This window comes from Anastrepha obliqua, chromosome 3 (assembly GCF_027943255.1).
Source record: "Anastrepha obliqua isolate idAnaObli1 chromosome 3, idAnaObli1_1.0, whole genome shotgun sequence".
NCBI lineage: Eukaryota > Metazoa > Arthropoda > Insecta > Diptera > Tephritidae > Anastrepha > Anastrepha obliqua.
In genome coordinates, this window is record NC_072894.1 from 105498952 (window position 1) to 105515694 (window position 16743).

The 16743-nt window shown below is 35.1% G+C and overlaps 1 protein-coding gene across 4 annotated transcripts in view; it reads left to right on the plus strand.

Annotated features, from left to right (window-relative positions):
• The window catches only part of LOC129242957 (mucin-3A), a 65543-nt gene that overhangs the window by 30293 nt on the left and 18507 nt on the right, over positions 1-16743 (plus strand). The window lies entirely within an intron of this gene.

Sequence of the window (16743 nt, forward strand, 5' to 3'; positions counted from 1 at the left end):
CTTCAGGTTCTCAATGGCAGTCGGATGGCTGCTGCTGGCTGGGCAACGAGAAGTGTCGGGAATTATTTCTAACCGCTGACTGACTTTTTTGTTGAAAACGTGGAATTTTACTTATGAAAAATTATTAGTGTTTTATTAATGTAATAATTAGTTATTTATTTATATAATAATTATGTATTTTATTTCGGCTTTGTTCTTAATCTTAAGTTGATGGCAAATATCGAGAAAAAAATTTTCACAATTCCTGTGGGTGCAGCCTTCCCGTATTGAACCCTCGTTAGCCTTTGCAGCTTAGAAGTCTATATTAAATTACTTTGTAATTATTTGAATATAATATTTTATAAATTTTATGTACGAATTCACTAATAAATTTTTTCTTTATGTATTGAAAATTTCACTGGAAAATATTTAATATTAATAAAAATATTTTATTGGTTATTTGAACAAGTTTTCATATCTAAGCTTACAGGTATGTTTAAAGTGAAAAAAATAGGAATACTTAAAATGTTTTTAAGCGCACGACTATTACGACGCCTTCAAATGCCAGATGCTTTCAGAAGCTTTTCTAAAGCGGAAATAAGCACGGAACTTTATTATGATCCAGAGGAAGGTGTTAGAATTCTGTTTTCAATTTTTTTTGTTTTTGCACTCCGACCTCTCGGACCCGTGTGGAAGGGATATTAGCGAGATATGTTTGAAAGAACATGTCAGCCATTTGTCCGGATATTCGTTCCTCCTAGACAACTTTTTATTAGGTATTAACAAAAAAATAGTAGTGTTAGAATATTACAGAAAGCAAAGAAATAAATAAGTGAAAGGTTGGCAGATTTTAAAAGCATCAGCTATTCAAATGGAAATACAATAAAATCTCATTCAGGTCCATTGAACCCGGCCAGTAGGCATAGTATTAAGATACGTCTAGTTTCGTGCGGGATTTCTTTACATCGAATAAATTGGAGTTCAACCTACTACAATACCCAAACGTGCTAGTGTGCCTCGGGTTTCATCACGCAACTTGAGCTTTTCGCCTGCGATGGAGTATGTTTAGTTTCCGATTACGGCTTTACTTGATCAACAGCTTTGGAAGTTATTATTGCGGTCTTTTTCTCGCCCTGGAACTATAGGGATAATAATAATAATATTTATCTCTTGTTGAATGTCGTTTAATGACTGTTGGTAGTCCGTTGATTCCAACAATTGGCGTAGGTATTGCTGAACCTCAACATCTGACTCATAGAGGTGGGCTCTGATGTGTTAGAGAGATAGCTTATATATATAGGTATATACGAGGGGTGCCTTTTATATGTCGGGATTTTGCAACCCTGGTGTTGCAATCTGGCAACTGAGAGCTGCATCGCAAAGTTTGACATTTTTTGGCTTTTACGTACTCAGAACGTTTTGAAATACTAGCGCTGTTTGTGTTGTTTACAGTAACTTAAAAGATTCATCTCGGTCCAAAAATGGAATTAAATCGTGAACATTTTCGTGAGATTATTTTTTACAACTTTCGACGTGGATTAACTCAGCAACATTGCATGGATGAACTTAATTAATTTTTTGGCGATGAAGCTCCATAAAGGACCAGTGTTTATCGATGCTAAGGTGAATTCAATCGTGGTTGTAGTTCACTTCAAGACGAATTTCGTGATGGTCGTCCAAAATCAGTTGTTGTTCCGAAAACCATTGATGCTGGTCTTAGGCATTAGTGGGACCAGCATACATTCAATATTGCATAAACATTTGACTGTCAAAAAAATTTGATCGCGTTGGATCCCACACAATTTGTCAATAGCTCAAAAAGAGGCTCGTGTCGATTGGTCGAAGGAAATGCTCAAAAAATACGATCGCGGGGCTTCGAAACACGTCTATGACATCGTGACAGGTGATGAATCATGGATTTACGCGTATGAGCCCGAAAGTAAACAGCAGTCGACTGTATGGGTGTTTCAAGATGAGCCAAATCCAACAAAAGTTGGAAGTGCACGAATCACTTCCAAGCAAATGGTCGCCTGTTTTTTCGGAAAAACTGGACATGTCGCAACCGTACCACTAGAACAACGCAGAACAGTAAATTCTGAGTGGTACACAACCATTTGTTTGCCAGTTGTCTTCCAAGAAATTAGGAAAACCAATCGAGAAAGACGGACCACTCCTCACCAGGACAATGCGAGCTCTCACACATCGGCTCAAACAACTGCATTTTTGAGCACCCAAAACATCGAATTAATGGGTCATCCGCCGTAGAGTCCTGACTTGGCACCGAATGACTTCTTTTTATTCCCGTACGTAAAAAACAAACTGAGAGGTCAACATTTCGACACCTGAAGAACCGGTTGCGGCATTCAGAATGCATGTTTTGGAGGTACCTCATTCAGAGTGGCAAAAGTGCTTCAACAATTGGTTCAAACGCATGCAAAAGTGTATAGATCTTCATGGAGAATATTTTGAAAAACAATAAAGTGATTTCCGATGATTAAAATTTGTTTTTGTTCTCTAATCCCAACATATAAAAGGCACCCCTCGTAATTGGCGCGTACGCCACTTTTGGATGTTTCGCCGAGCTCCTCCTCCTATTTGTAGCTTGCGTCTTGATGTTGTTACACAAAGGGACCTAAAATTTAAAGCCGACTCCTTTTTATGAGGAGCTTTTTCATGGCAGAAATATAGTCGGAGGTTTGTCATTGCCTGCCATCGCGGAGGAGCGACCGGTATTAGAAAAACCTTCTTCTTAATTTCTCTACGTTCTCTCTGAATTCCGAATGATAGTCACGCACCAACCGGCCGCTTGGCTTAGATATCTACAAATATCGTCTCAGGTTGACTTTAGGCGGACAAAGACTGTTGCGTCAGTGTTGTAAGCCTCTTTAGTTCGCTGAATCTCACTATTTTAAATTATATTCCTTTTCTAGTATTTTCGAGCAGTTCTGTGTTTTCTGGAAGTTTTCGCAACTCTTGATTTCTATTTATTATTTCTAAAAAAATTTATGTTTTCTCGTGAATTTTTCTCCACCTATTTTCCTATGGAGTTTCCTGCATTTTGCTAACGCCTAACCGCCTAAGCTCAACATTTGCGCTGTTGTAAAGGTCAGAAATTGTTTCATGTTAAAGTATTCATTTCCCTTACATTCCCATCAAACAAACTTTTACCATTTATCAACGGCGTTCACCTGCCATGAGCACAACGACCACCACCACCATCAGCACTACTACTACTTTTATACTATTATTGGCGGTCAGCCGCAGTTGCGGAGCGTCACTGGCCACTCAGTAGCCACTTAGCATACAACTTACGAATAAATATTTAGCTCGGCGGTGTGTGTGTTTTTTTGTTAAATTGTCTCAAAGAAATTCCAAGAAACTTTTTACGGCACTAAGGCAAAGGCTGGTATAAATTTAAAAATATCCAGCAACAACAATAACTAATTTAACTTTAACAAAAAACGCTTTCAATTGCCACAGTTTCAAAAGAAATTCGATTGTTATCATTCAATTGCGCTGGACCGTGTTTATATTTTTAACGAGCGTCGCCTCTCATTGGTCTAAGGAAACTTAAATAATAAATAAAGATTTGGCAAGAAAAAAGTAGAAATTTGTGAGGCAGTAAAGCATTTAAAAAGACATTAATTCATGTGCATGAAAGCATAAAGCTACGAAATATTTTCGAGATAAAAAATACATTTTAATTTTTATAATTATTTTGTGTGATTTAATGGCCGGCGTATAAAAATTTGTTTTAAATTACCATGAATAGCAAATTATGGCAAATGTAAAAAGTTTTTTTTACGCTTTCATATAAAGTTGTTGCATAATCGAGGGATTTGTCGAGAGTGAAGGCGAAAATATTTATAAATTGTGACTTAACAAAACCAAGAAAAAAACACCCCAATTGACATAGCAATGGAGTAACGTCGAAAGTAAAATACATTTTTTGATAAATTGCGGGTGAAAAGACACCAAAACTATTACACCAAAACATAGATATTAAGCATCTCAGCGTAGTAGTAATTAATGTTTACCCAATTTGGCAACATTCATATGAGAAAATAAATTAGTGTGCAGGAAATTGCAGCTGGTATTAGTATTTGCTATCATTTTTGCAACTTGCTTTTTAATAACTACTTTTTAATATACATTTTTTAGTACTAATTTTTTTATTAATTTTTCACAGCTCTTTTCACATCTCACCAATAAAGTAACTTTACTCTTTTTTTTTTTGTTGTCGAGACAGACTTGCAAGTACAGCACTCAGACACAATTAAGTCCATTGTACTGCATCTTTAAATCTACCCGACCTCCGAAGAAATCTGAGTAGATCTTGTGGTGCCAAGGAACCAAGGTGAGCGCTTCTTAACACATCAGTACCAAAGACCTCAAGCCTGATTCAAGCCTCCTCTCCACACGCTGGGCAGAGAGCACTGTATTTTGACCATAGAAAGTGGTCCGCCGTCTCAACCAGCCACCTACATTCCCCTCTGCTTAGTGACATGAGGATAAACTATTCCTAACTTTAAAATGCCTGTTAACTCTTTGAGCCCGACAAAGTCAACTGCGGTAAGGCTAAAGTAAAAGTACACTATTTTGCTCAATTATTTGCAAGACAAAGGAATAAATAGATTTGAGGTTTACACTTTGACCTCATGGTCGTTTGTGCCCTCTACTCAGTACAACACCTCATCCAAACCCAGTTTCCTTATTAAACTTAAAACAGAGCTGGGTTGGGCTGAGCCTTTATTCTGGCTGCGATTGGCCGAGTTGTCTGAACCTTCTCCGCGCTATAGCGGCAGCCTTGGCCAAACAGAATGAAATGGACCCACTTCTTAAACGGATGGTGACTGGGGCTGAGAAACGGATCACATACAACAAAATTGTGCGAAAACGATCGCGGTCAAAGCGTGATGAAGCAGCTCAAACGCTGGCCAAACCAGAACTAACGGCCAGGAAGGTTCTACTGTGTATTTAGTAGGACTTGTAAGGAGTAATTTATTATAAGTTGCTTCCATATGGCCCAACACTAAATTCAGATCTCTACTGGACCAACAACTGAAGCGTTTGAACCTAGCGATTTACAAAAACCGGACAGAATTGGCAAACAGAAGTGGTGTTGTATTCCGTCTTCCGTCACGTCTGTAGTGACTCGCCAAAAACTCCGGGAACTTGGATGAGAAGATTTAAGTCTTCCACCCTAAAGTCCGGACCTGGTACTAAGCGACTAATACCTTTTTCTCTCGTGCAAAATTTCCTCAGTGATAAAAATGTTTATCAAGAGAAGATTGTGAAAATCGATTACTAGAATTTTTCACCAATAAGAACCAAGATTTCTATGAAAGAGACGCATTATGAAGCTACCTTTAAAATGGCAACACATTTTACCGCAAAATGGTGCAGATTTGATCCAAATCATACGATTCGAAACATCGTAAATAAAGTTTTGAATTCTACGTGTTCAAGCTTACATTTTCTGATACCAAAATTAAATGAGCTAAATATAACCCTGCATATGCCAAAATTTTCTAAAATTCTTTTTAAAAACTAAAAAAGTGCAATTTATCGGAATGTACGCTTGGGTATTTTCAAATACTCCTACAATATACTTTTCACTCTACACTGGAGATATTTCATGGCTCTTCAGAACTTCGCTCAAGTCTGCACTCCGTCTCGATCGCCTATCGTCCCGGACCTTTTCATTGATTTTATTTACCAGTTTTGAGTTAGTAATTTCTCATCTAAATTTTTCGCTATTCCTTGCTATTTTTTGCTTGGCTAATGTGGCAAAAAAAAAACCTTTCCCTATCTTCTCTGATATTTCGTGGCCAAGCAGTTGGGGTCAACCGCATACTACAATAAGTTAAACGCGATCTGATGCAGCTGCGGCAGCCGATATATTTCATATGATTTTTATTTATTTGAAATTTAATTCCTCGTAATGCGCTAGTATTAATTTCCATTTACTAAATTGTATATATGTTTTTAATGCGAATATTCTTTTGTTCCGAGCCCAGGTGTTTTGTGTTTTTTTTTTCTTCTATGAAACTAATTTTTTTATGATTTACCTTTTATCTCCACATTGGAAATCATTGGCATTTACTAATAATATTTCCAAAACAGTATTTTAAGCCAACTTTATGGCGAACACTTTACACGTGCTCAGAGTTATTTTATCAATACCTATGTATTTACATTAGTGCGGATCGCTTTTTGCCTATCTTGTAATAAAAAAGCTAGCAGAGTAATTTTAGACAATAGAACAATGCGCTATATTTATTGAAACTTAAATATAATGAAAATAATCTTCCGGCTGAGTCGACCATTCAAAGGTTGGTTAAAAAATTTCAAGAAACTGGTGCTTTCGAGGGTGGAAAAAGGATAGGCAGACAAGACTGGGATTTTTTGGAAAGTAAGTCTATTTGCATAAGCCAACAACGATTCCACAGCTGATAATCAACCTTCGGATCGCGAAATTACTTATCTCAATTTGTGAGCGAATCGTTGATAAGGTCCAATTCTCGTAAAAAAGCGACTTGAGCGAAATCTCCAACGAAGTGCCAATCAAATGGTGAAAGAACCGTACCATCCGCCGCGTACTGAAGAATCGAATCAAATCTCAAAGTCAAGCCCTACAAGATCCAAAATTCGCATGATCTTACACCAAAGCAGCAACAAGTCAGACTTGAGAGAGCGAAGGAGTTTCATCGCTTGGCCGAAAGCGGCCAATTTCCGAAAATTGTGTTTTCTGACGAGAAAATTTTTCAAATTGAACAATTCGTAAACTCTCAAAACTATAGGGTTTATTTAACCGACCGTTCATACGAGAATTTGAGTCATCGACTGTCCACCAGGAGGTAGCACCCGCCACAGGCAATCGTTTTCATCGAGCCTGGCGTCAAGGTAAATGCGAAATATTATCGGGAAAGTATTTTGGAGGATGCTTTGAAGCCGTGGACAGACAAACATTTTAGTGACAGACCAGCAGACCGTTTCAACAGCACTCGGCACCATCTCACAAAGCTCGAATGAACCAAGAATGGCTAAAAAACAACGTTCGGAACTTCATAACGTCCACACGATGGCTCTCAAATTCACCAAACGCGAATCCGATAGATTATTCTCGTTGGGCCATTTTAGAGAGCAAAGTCCGAACTAAATGATTCATAAGTCTCGAGGCGCTGAAAAAAGCCACTATCCGCGAGTGTGCCAAAATACCGGCAAGTCACATTGGGGCAGCTTGCGATTCGTTTCTGGACCGTCTCAAGGCCATTGTCAAGACAAAAGGTGGTCATATCGACCAAAAGTAAATTGAAAAAAGTATTTTTTTCACACATTTATTACTTTGCATTGAATAACAGTAGTTTTCCAAACTAAAGCTATTACCTTTTTAATTGGTTACACTTCGACTGTAATTGGTTACACTTCCACTCCCGACGCTGTAAATAAACATAAACTTTTCAACGCAACATCAAAACTATCATAGTTTCGGACTACCAGCTACTTAGCTGTTCGTTTTTTGTAATATATAATTAAAAAAATCGATACAATAGTAAATTTTATAATCTATTATTTATCTTCCAACTTAAATGATCCGCACTAATAATCGATTTGATGTAAATATGTCCACATACAAACCTCCAGCGATTGAAATTAAGCTCATCTATAGTCTATAAAATAATTTGACAAATAGTCTGCGAGAATTACGTCAAATTAGTATTTTTGTATCATTAATAGAATGGTAATTTAAGCGTAATAAATAGCCCAGCATATAATTTTCACCCTCAAGCTATAAGCAGTACGTGTGGATGTGGATGGTGATGTGGTTGGAGACATGTGTGTGTGTGTGTCTGTGCGGTGGGGAGATTATATAAGCCTTAATTATAATGTAGGTATGTGTAATTATAATAAGTATTGGATATCGTAGATGAGCATTAAACACTTGCAGACGGTCATTTCGAGTTTACATTTATTAATGCATTTTTTTTTTTAATTTTTTACCGTAATGTTGAGACACACACAAAAGGCATTTTGCGTTTTGGATGTTCGATACAACTACTGCCTCAACTTAGAAATTTCTTAATGATGGTTTAGCTTCAATTTTAATCCATACTACTGAAGAAAATGGAATGCTTTAGAAATGGAAACATTCCTTCTAGCATTTTAAATTAACTACTCTTGGGCAATTATCAGCTGAAAGTGCACATTTTTTTGATGTGAAACGTAGCACGAAAATTCTTGGCTCACCTATAAAGCTGAGTATTAGGTGCCACTTTACATTTTTAGTACTTATTGCAACATCTTCGCAGTATAACGTAAAATATAAGTGGAACGAATTGGATTGGTATGCAAAAACAAAATCTTTAGCGACTAGTCAACAAAATAAGAGTATAAAATTCTTGCTCTGAAGCAATTATCAGAATACTTTGCTATGAGGAACAAAATGGAATTGAATACATAATGTGTCAATTTTTTCATTTCTGACTCTAAGGCAATTATAAGCTTAATTAATATTGAAATAGGGTAAGATTCAAATCCTTCCTTCTTGAGTTTCTAAAAAACATTTTTTTCTTTAATTTTTAGCTTAAAACAAAACGGCACCGACTTCTTAATCGACATCTGACTTCTTAACTGACAGAAAAATGTTTAACTTTCACTCTCCAGCAATTGGTTTGATATTTTTCAAGTGGAACGAAGTGGAATAGAATACGAAAAACAACTTTTCTCAATTCTCAACCGAAAATGCTGTAGCTCTCCCCCTTAAGCACTTATTAACTTAAATTTGATATTTGGCAATGGAACAAATGGAAATGGAATACGAAAAATACCTTTTCTGACTTTTTAGTCAACCAAAAAATGTTTAGCCCTCACTCTTGGGCAAGTATTAACTTAACTTTGATATTTGTCAATGGAACGACTTGGAATGGAACACAAAAAATACCTTTTCTGGGTTTTTAACTCACCAAAATCTTTTTTACTCTCACTGTTAAGCAATTATTAACTTAACTTTGATATTTGTCAATGGAAAGTCTTGGAATGGAACAAGAAAATACCTTTTCTGGCTATTTAGACAACCAAAAAAATTTAAGCTCTTGCTTTAAGGCAATTACTGACTTAAATTTTGGTACTTGTCAAGTGGAACGACTTGGAATGGAATACGAGAAATCCCTTTTTTAGCGTTTTTAGAATGACAACAATTTTTAAGCATTTATAGGCATAATTTGTATATTAACTAAGTGAAACGAAGTGGAATTGAACAAAAAAAATTTAGATGAGATAAAAAGTTCCATATCTCATCTTGCGCATTGACTCATTACTCTCCTAAAATAAGAGCAAATTCGATACAATCTTCAACACACTACGGCCATGTTAGAAAGTTGGAATGGGCCACTATAAAAACTTTTTCAACTCAACCGCAAAGTAAACGGCAATTTGTTGAAATAAGATAAAAATAAAATAAAATCATGAAAACCGTCGAGTCCGACAGGCATGCGAGTACTTATTCTATTGATCAGAAATTGAAAAGTTATCAGAAAACTGTTTGGAAATATTTGCATAAAGATAACTATTAACTATTTTATTGAAATTGTAAAAATGTTGAGAACTTATTACTTCATTAAACACTTTTTGCCTTGCTAATAAAACTTCTAAATTACATTGATTAATTTTTGAGCAACTATCGACTTACTTTTGCATTTCTCATGTGAAACGAAATGGAATAAAACGGTTTTTTTGAGAATTTTTGCAAAACTCTCGTTTTTATTTGCTTCATTGTGAGAAATTTTAAATTCAAATTTTTATATTTTTTTAGTAGAACGAAATGGAATGGAACACGAAAAGTTGTTTTCAACTATTAAAAAAAAATATGTTTTACAATTATTTCGTTGTAGACAGTGTTATTAGCTTACTTTATAAAGGGTTTTTCAATAAGGGCGGGTAGATGTTGAAATGGAATAAAATGGCGTTTGCTGTGTGGCACTTAGCGCCGTCCTACTGGAACCACATATCGTCTAGGTCCATATGGTTCAATATGGGCCATAAGAAATTGAAAGGGCCACCACGTCTACCGAAAAATGGGCGCAATGCGCGCAACGTTTGCGTTAATGAACACTCATTTTGATAATAAAGTTTTACCATTTGAACGTGCTGTTCAATCGTGTAACTTGCCATGATGATTTGGCATAAACAACTGAATAATAAACAAAAGATTTGGCAGATGCCACCAAAACAAAATGGCTGCCACAGTGCGCCAAAATCAACCCGGGCCAATCGAAAGACCCTTTATTTTTCAAGTGGAACGTGCTTTGTCTTAATAGCAGAAAATGGAATGGAACGCAAAAAATGCTTTTCGAAAGACCAAAAAAAATTTGAGTTTAACAATTACTTCCTTTTTTGAACAATTTTATTAGCTCAGTTTATATTTTTCAAGTGGATGGGGATTTCTTTTAGTAGAACGCAATGGAATGGAACACAAAAAATCAGACAAGAAAAATTCAAGTTTAACAATTACTTCCTGTTGTGCACAGATTAATTACCCTATTTTTATATTTTACAATGGAACGCGATTCGTCTTAGTAGCACAGAATGGAATGGAACGCAAAAAATGCCAACAAAAATTTGAGACTACTAATTTCTTCCTTTTTTTGACAGTTTTATTAGCTTACTTTTATATTTTTCAAGTGTAACGTAACTGCGTTTAGTAGAACAAAGTGGAATGGAACACAAAAAATACCTTTCAAACGTCCAACAAAAATTTGAGTCTTGCAATTACTTCCTTTCTTGGACAGTTTTATTAGCTTACTTTTCTATGTTTCTTATGGAATGTAATTTTTCTTAGTAGAACGAAATGGAATGGAACAAAAAAAATACTTTTCCACAATCCAACAAAAATTTAAGTTTACCAATTACTTCCTTTTTGGGCGGATTTACTAGCTTACTTTTATAAGTTTCGATGGAATGAGTAAAATGAAACATAAAAGGTTAAACAATTTTTAAGGCAATGCAAAAAACATTCATATCTCTTCATTTTATGAATGTGCATTGCTTAATTTTTATGGCCAACGCTGCGAAATGAGGCTGCACAAATTGATCGCGTAAATGCATTCGTTGATATTTTAACGATGCCATACTTTACATTCACACACTCGCGGGGTGCATCATCACTGATTGAGTGAATCATCAGCAGCAAACAGCAAAAGCACATGGCCATATTTGTAATTCGCACTGCTCACTTTTATTCCACATTTCCATGTCCGTTGATAAACTGGCATACATACATACATACGCGCATATGAATGTGCTATATAAGTTGCATGAGTATTTAGGTCTGTATGTAGGCACATATTTGCAGTATCTTGCAACGCTACGGTTATTCAACTCACATACCTATCGACTTCAAGCTGAAATAAATTCATTACTTAATAGTGCGTCTTTAATGCGTTGGCAATAATAAAAGCACATACATACATATCTACGTACGAGCATATGTATGTGAGTGTATATATGTATGTATGTATATATGTATGTATTAAAACAAGAAAAGCAGTATATGGGTAAAACGTACAAGCATTAATACAAAAGTCGACAGACTTACATATGTGCGCATACTTGCCCTGAACATACATACATACATGTGTACGTATGTATTTATATATTTGTATATTTTACTTGGCTATTAATAAACTACATGCTTCACTGCAACAACAACAGCAACAATAACAATAAACCGTTGATTTTTGTAGCTCGCTTTCTTGTCGCTGGTTTAATGCTTCACTGCCTTCACTGCCTTTGTGCCAGCAACCAGCAACAAACAACCAGCAGCCAACAGCCGCAGCCACTTCCACACAGCTCTACACTCAATTCGCTTTAGACTCCACCCATTTGTCATAACATTTTACCACAGTTGGCCACATTCTTTCCCAGGCCTTGAGCTTCCGAGGAGCAGCAGCCCCACCGGCAGCTACGCAAATTTTTCACTTATGACGGCCACATTTTTGCCTTTTCTTCTTCATCTGGCTATTCCAGTTTTATTGTTTGTTTGTTTCTTTTTTCCCATTGTTGGTATTCCTTTTGCCGTGCCGTTGCTGCATTGAAATACAGCAATTCCTTGCTTACTGGTTTGCTTGCTTACGATTTCCGCGAAGGATTTTCAAACCGCTGCATTGCAAACCGGAAGTGGCAATAGTGTCGCCGCTTCACAGGCGTAGCGTAGTGATAAATCGTTTCGCTGGAAGCTGCTTTGGCTAATTTAGAACTTGAGCACTTAAGTGCTTAAGCGCCTAAAAGGCGATTATAAAGTGGCGCCGTGGGAAGCGCTAAGCAGCGTTGGTGACGTTCAGCGACGTTCCTTCCTACAACTTTGCTGTGGTCTGTCCAATTACAAAAAAAAAACAAAAAATAAAAATTAAAAATAACGAACAACGCATAATACAAAATAAGAGAAACAAAACACCTACTTGTAATTTATTTAATTATTAATAATGCGCTTTGCTGTAGGCAGCATGCTACGCTTTGTTGTTTTATTGCAGTTCTAGCTCTTTTTTACTCCGCACTTCTGGCTCATTACTCACTTGTTGTTTGCCTTTACCATTAAATCCACTAGAAATTGCCAACATTTAATGTTTTGCCGCTGTAAAGCGCAGCAACAACATTGTTGTTGCCGCTCTGACTGCCTCTTACCTGACATACAAGTTTTAATCGGCCTGACTTAAATTGGCTGGGAAAAAGCTGCTTAAGCGGCATGCAACATCGTAAGACAATGTAATTTATATTAAGAATAGTGGCTGTGGCTTGTCGTTTTGTTGTCTGGTTTCCGCTGCCGCTATTGTTGCTTCTTTTTACAGCATCAGTGTCTACAGATTTTTTATCAGCTAACCAGTCTTTTTTCGCTTTTATTTCCTACTTGAATGGTGCCGCTTATCTATCACTTTAACGTGTGTTAGTCGTTTTTTTTTTCTTTTTTTTACAATTTGCCTTTTCTCAAAAAATTTTCTCAGCACCTATTCTTCGCTAGAACTTTTTCTTCACAGTTGCATTAAAATTGTTTTATGGAAGGTAGCGAAGAATTGTGTAGCATGAAATTTAGAATGTAGCAAATTATACAAATTGGCTTATGGAAATCAAATGGCATTTACTTACATTACACGCTTTGTAATTAATATGAGAAGAATCTACTTTTCGCGTGAAAGAAATAAACATTCGCAGCCGATAAAAATTTGTTACGTTAGGAACTCATTTTCGACTCAAGTGCACAAGATTTCCGATTTTTGTTTGACACACTCCATTTTATGCGAATTCATTTAATTTTATTCCCTGTAAACCATTTTTTTTATTTTAATTATTTTAAATTTTTAGCCTACTTCCACGAATATTTTCATTGCAGTTAAGAATTCTGTTACGACTTCTGTAGAAGTTGTCTCGATGAGGAAGAGAAGGAGACAATCTTGCACCTTCTGTGCCATTGTCCTGCTCTATCCAGACGGAGATTTACTATTCTAGGCAAACAATTTTTTAACGAATTGGAAGATTTTAGTTCCGCAGAAATAGGAGATCTTCTAAAATGTTTGAAAAGCGCACAATGGTTTTAGGAGAAATAGGGAAAGCTCCCCCACGCGGCATCACAATGGGCTATGAGCCTGAGTGTGTCCCACAAGACAACCGCTTCAACCTAACCTAACCTAACCTAAGAATTCTGTTACACGAGTGTTTTTTACTTTTCAATAAATAATTTAAATAATTTTTTTTGTAAGTACTCGTATATGTATTTTATCATATTTGGTTTCGTTACTTTTATATTTTTATATTTTTTCGTTCTCAATCAAAAAATATATAATATTTTCTGAAATATTTTTTTTATATATATTTTATCTTAAAAAAGTAAGAAGAAAATTAGACAAATTATATTTGTCATTTCATATTTTTCGTCATTTATATTCATATACCTATGAAATGAGACTTTCAGATGTCGCTAGGAGTATTTTTAAACCTTCCAAATGTCTCGTTTTTTTCGTCTATCATCTGTCAACAATATTCAGTTCATTGTTTGTTACGTTTCATACAACAATGCATTTTTGTCGATTTTAAAAATGTCGAATTTCGTACCTTCAAACTACGATTTGCGGACATCGAAAAACCACTTGTGAAATGCTGCTCTCCCGGTTCAAAAGGAAATATTTTTTGCATCGAATCGTTACGGGTGATGAAAAATGGGTGTATTTCTCCAATCCCAAGCGTAAACGACCGTACGGTCCGCCCGGCCACAAGCCAAACACAACGGCCAAACCAAATCGCTTCGGCCGCAAGGCAATGCTGTGTGTTTTCTGGGATCAGCGTGGTATGATTTGGTACGAGCTATTAAAACCAGGTGAAACAGTTGACGGTGCACGCTACCAACGACAATTTGCCGTATTGAACAGCGCTATACACCGAAAACGCCCAGAATATGCCGATCGGCGTCACAAAGTAATTTTGCTTGATGACAATGTACCGCCACATCGAACAAGAGCGACCCGGGAATTGGTGGAGACGTACGATTGGGAACTGCTGGTGCATGCGGCTTACTCGCCAGACTTGGCGCCTTCCGATTATCATTTGTTTGCATCGATGGGCCACGCACTTTCCGAGCAGCGCTTCAATTCTCACGAAGAAGCCAAAAAATGGCTCTATGATTGGTTTGCGGCCAAAGACGGCCAATTTTTTTGGCGCGGCGTCCACAAATTGCCTGAGAGATGGGAAAAATATTAAATTTGTAACCATTTTTTGTTAATAAACGTTTGAAATTGAAAAAAAAAGTTTCAATTCATAGGCATCTTCCAATAAAAAAATAAAATTTTCCAAATTAATTTTTTTAAGTATATTTTATCACATAAAACTTAAAAAAATTATATAATCAATTATATTTACAATTTCATGTATTTTCACTTTTTTTTAATAAAAGAATATAATTTCTCTCAAGTAACATTTACGAAATATTTTTTTATTTTTTAAGCATATTTTATCATAAAAATGTGGGAAAAAACTTGTAAACATTTTGCATTTATAATTTTTATATATATTTTTTTTTTTTTTTTTTATTGCATCCCAAAAAAGGAGTGTTTTACATTAATTGGCGACAGCTTAGCTGCAAGCCAATAATTTATAACAGGTACAAAATATTACAATTAAATATATATATAAATATTATACAAAATAGTTAACAAATTTACTAACAAGAAAAACGTTTACTGTAAAAAGTTTCGGACTATATGACAAGAATTGAGTAAAGCTGCTTTTTTTATATTAAATTTTTAAAATTAAACTTAAGTTATTATATTTTTAAGTTTTGAATAAAACAATACATTTTCTGTCAAATAAATTTTTTTTGTATATTTTATCACCTAAAAAATTATAAAAATCTGAAAATTATTACATTCTTCAAATTTATTTTACTTTATTTTTTCTTAACTCCTTTTTTCTTTCTTTACTTCTTATTGTCCTAAATACTTGGATAGTATCGATTCTAAATTCTGCTTTACAATATTCTTTTGGGTAAAAATTCTGGACCAAATGTGAAGCAAATTATATTATAAATAATCTAAATTTCTTTGGGTCATAACTTCAAAAAGAAAAGAAATGCGATTCTTAGAATTTTTAATACACAATTTTGCAAAGCAGTCCGTGATATCTCAATAAAGAATTTTATCAAGTAGAACCTTTTACCGTACAAAACATTTTACCGCAAAAATTTCGTGCCCAATCCTTCTTACACATACACGGGAAAGAAGTCATTCAATATTTCATATTTAGTTGCACCAAAAAAGGTTCATCTACTGAAAGTTTTTTGAACTGAAGTGCTTGTAAAATGTGGCGCAAAATCAATCACCTAATCAGAAGGTTCATAATTTTTGCAAATAACGTCGTACGTCAATCATATTTGACACTTGAGAATTAGACAGACAAGCAATGGATTGCGCAAAGGTCAAAATAAAGAAATCAGTCAAAAGCATTTTTTTTTCTTATTTAGTAAAAAAGTTATTCAAAAACAAAATTGGATGATTAAATTTGCGCTATCTGGTACCTATAATCTGAAATTTATTATGGAAAATTTAGAAGAAAGTCTTCTCTTAAAAAAATATATCTATTCTCACATCTGCTGAAGCATGTGTGAAAATTTTTGAGTTAATTATGGACTACTAGAAAACTCAATTAACCTAGATAAGATTATGACTCAGTATTTAACATTCCTTATCAATATTTGGAGTTTGGTTCACTTCTTCCCTCTTCCGCTCTCTATTTTATCGAATGAAAATAAATCATATCTTGCGTCGATATCAAAAGTAGCCATTGCGTGCCAATTCATTTATTTGATAAGAAAAAAAAATGAATTATGCTTTACGTCACTCTGACTTTGGCCCAACAGTATTAGGTAAATATAACTTATTACGTATTGTGAGATTTTTCACACTAAAGTGATTACTTCATTCATGAATCAGCCACCAAAGATCGCGATTTTTTATATTATTTACCTTGACAAAAATAATGAAAAAAAGATTAGAAATAAACTTTTGAGATCACTCACCAGGTTGTATTTTTTTTATTTTTAACTTTTATTTTTACTTTATTTTTATTTTTTTTTTTTTGGTTTGAAAAACGATAACTAAATACGAAATCAACATTAAATCATCATTTAAAGTACAATAGCCACACATCGACTTTACCTCTTTTCACCGGCCACAGGCGCACAGCACAGCACCCTTGTCAAATATTGCACCTTTTGGCACATAC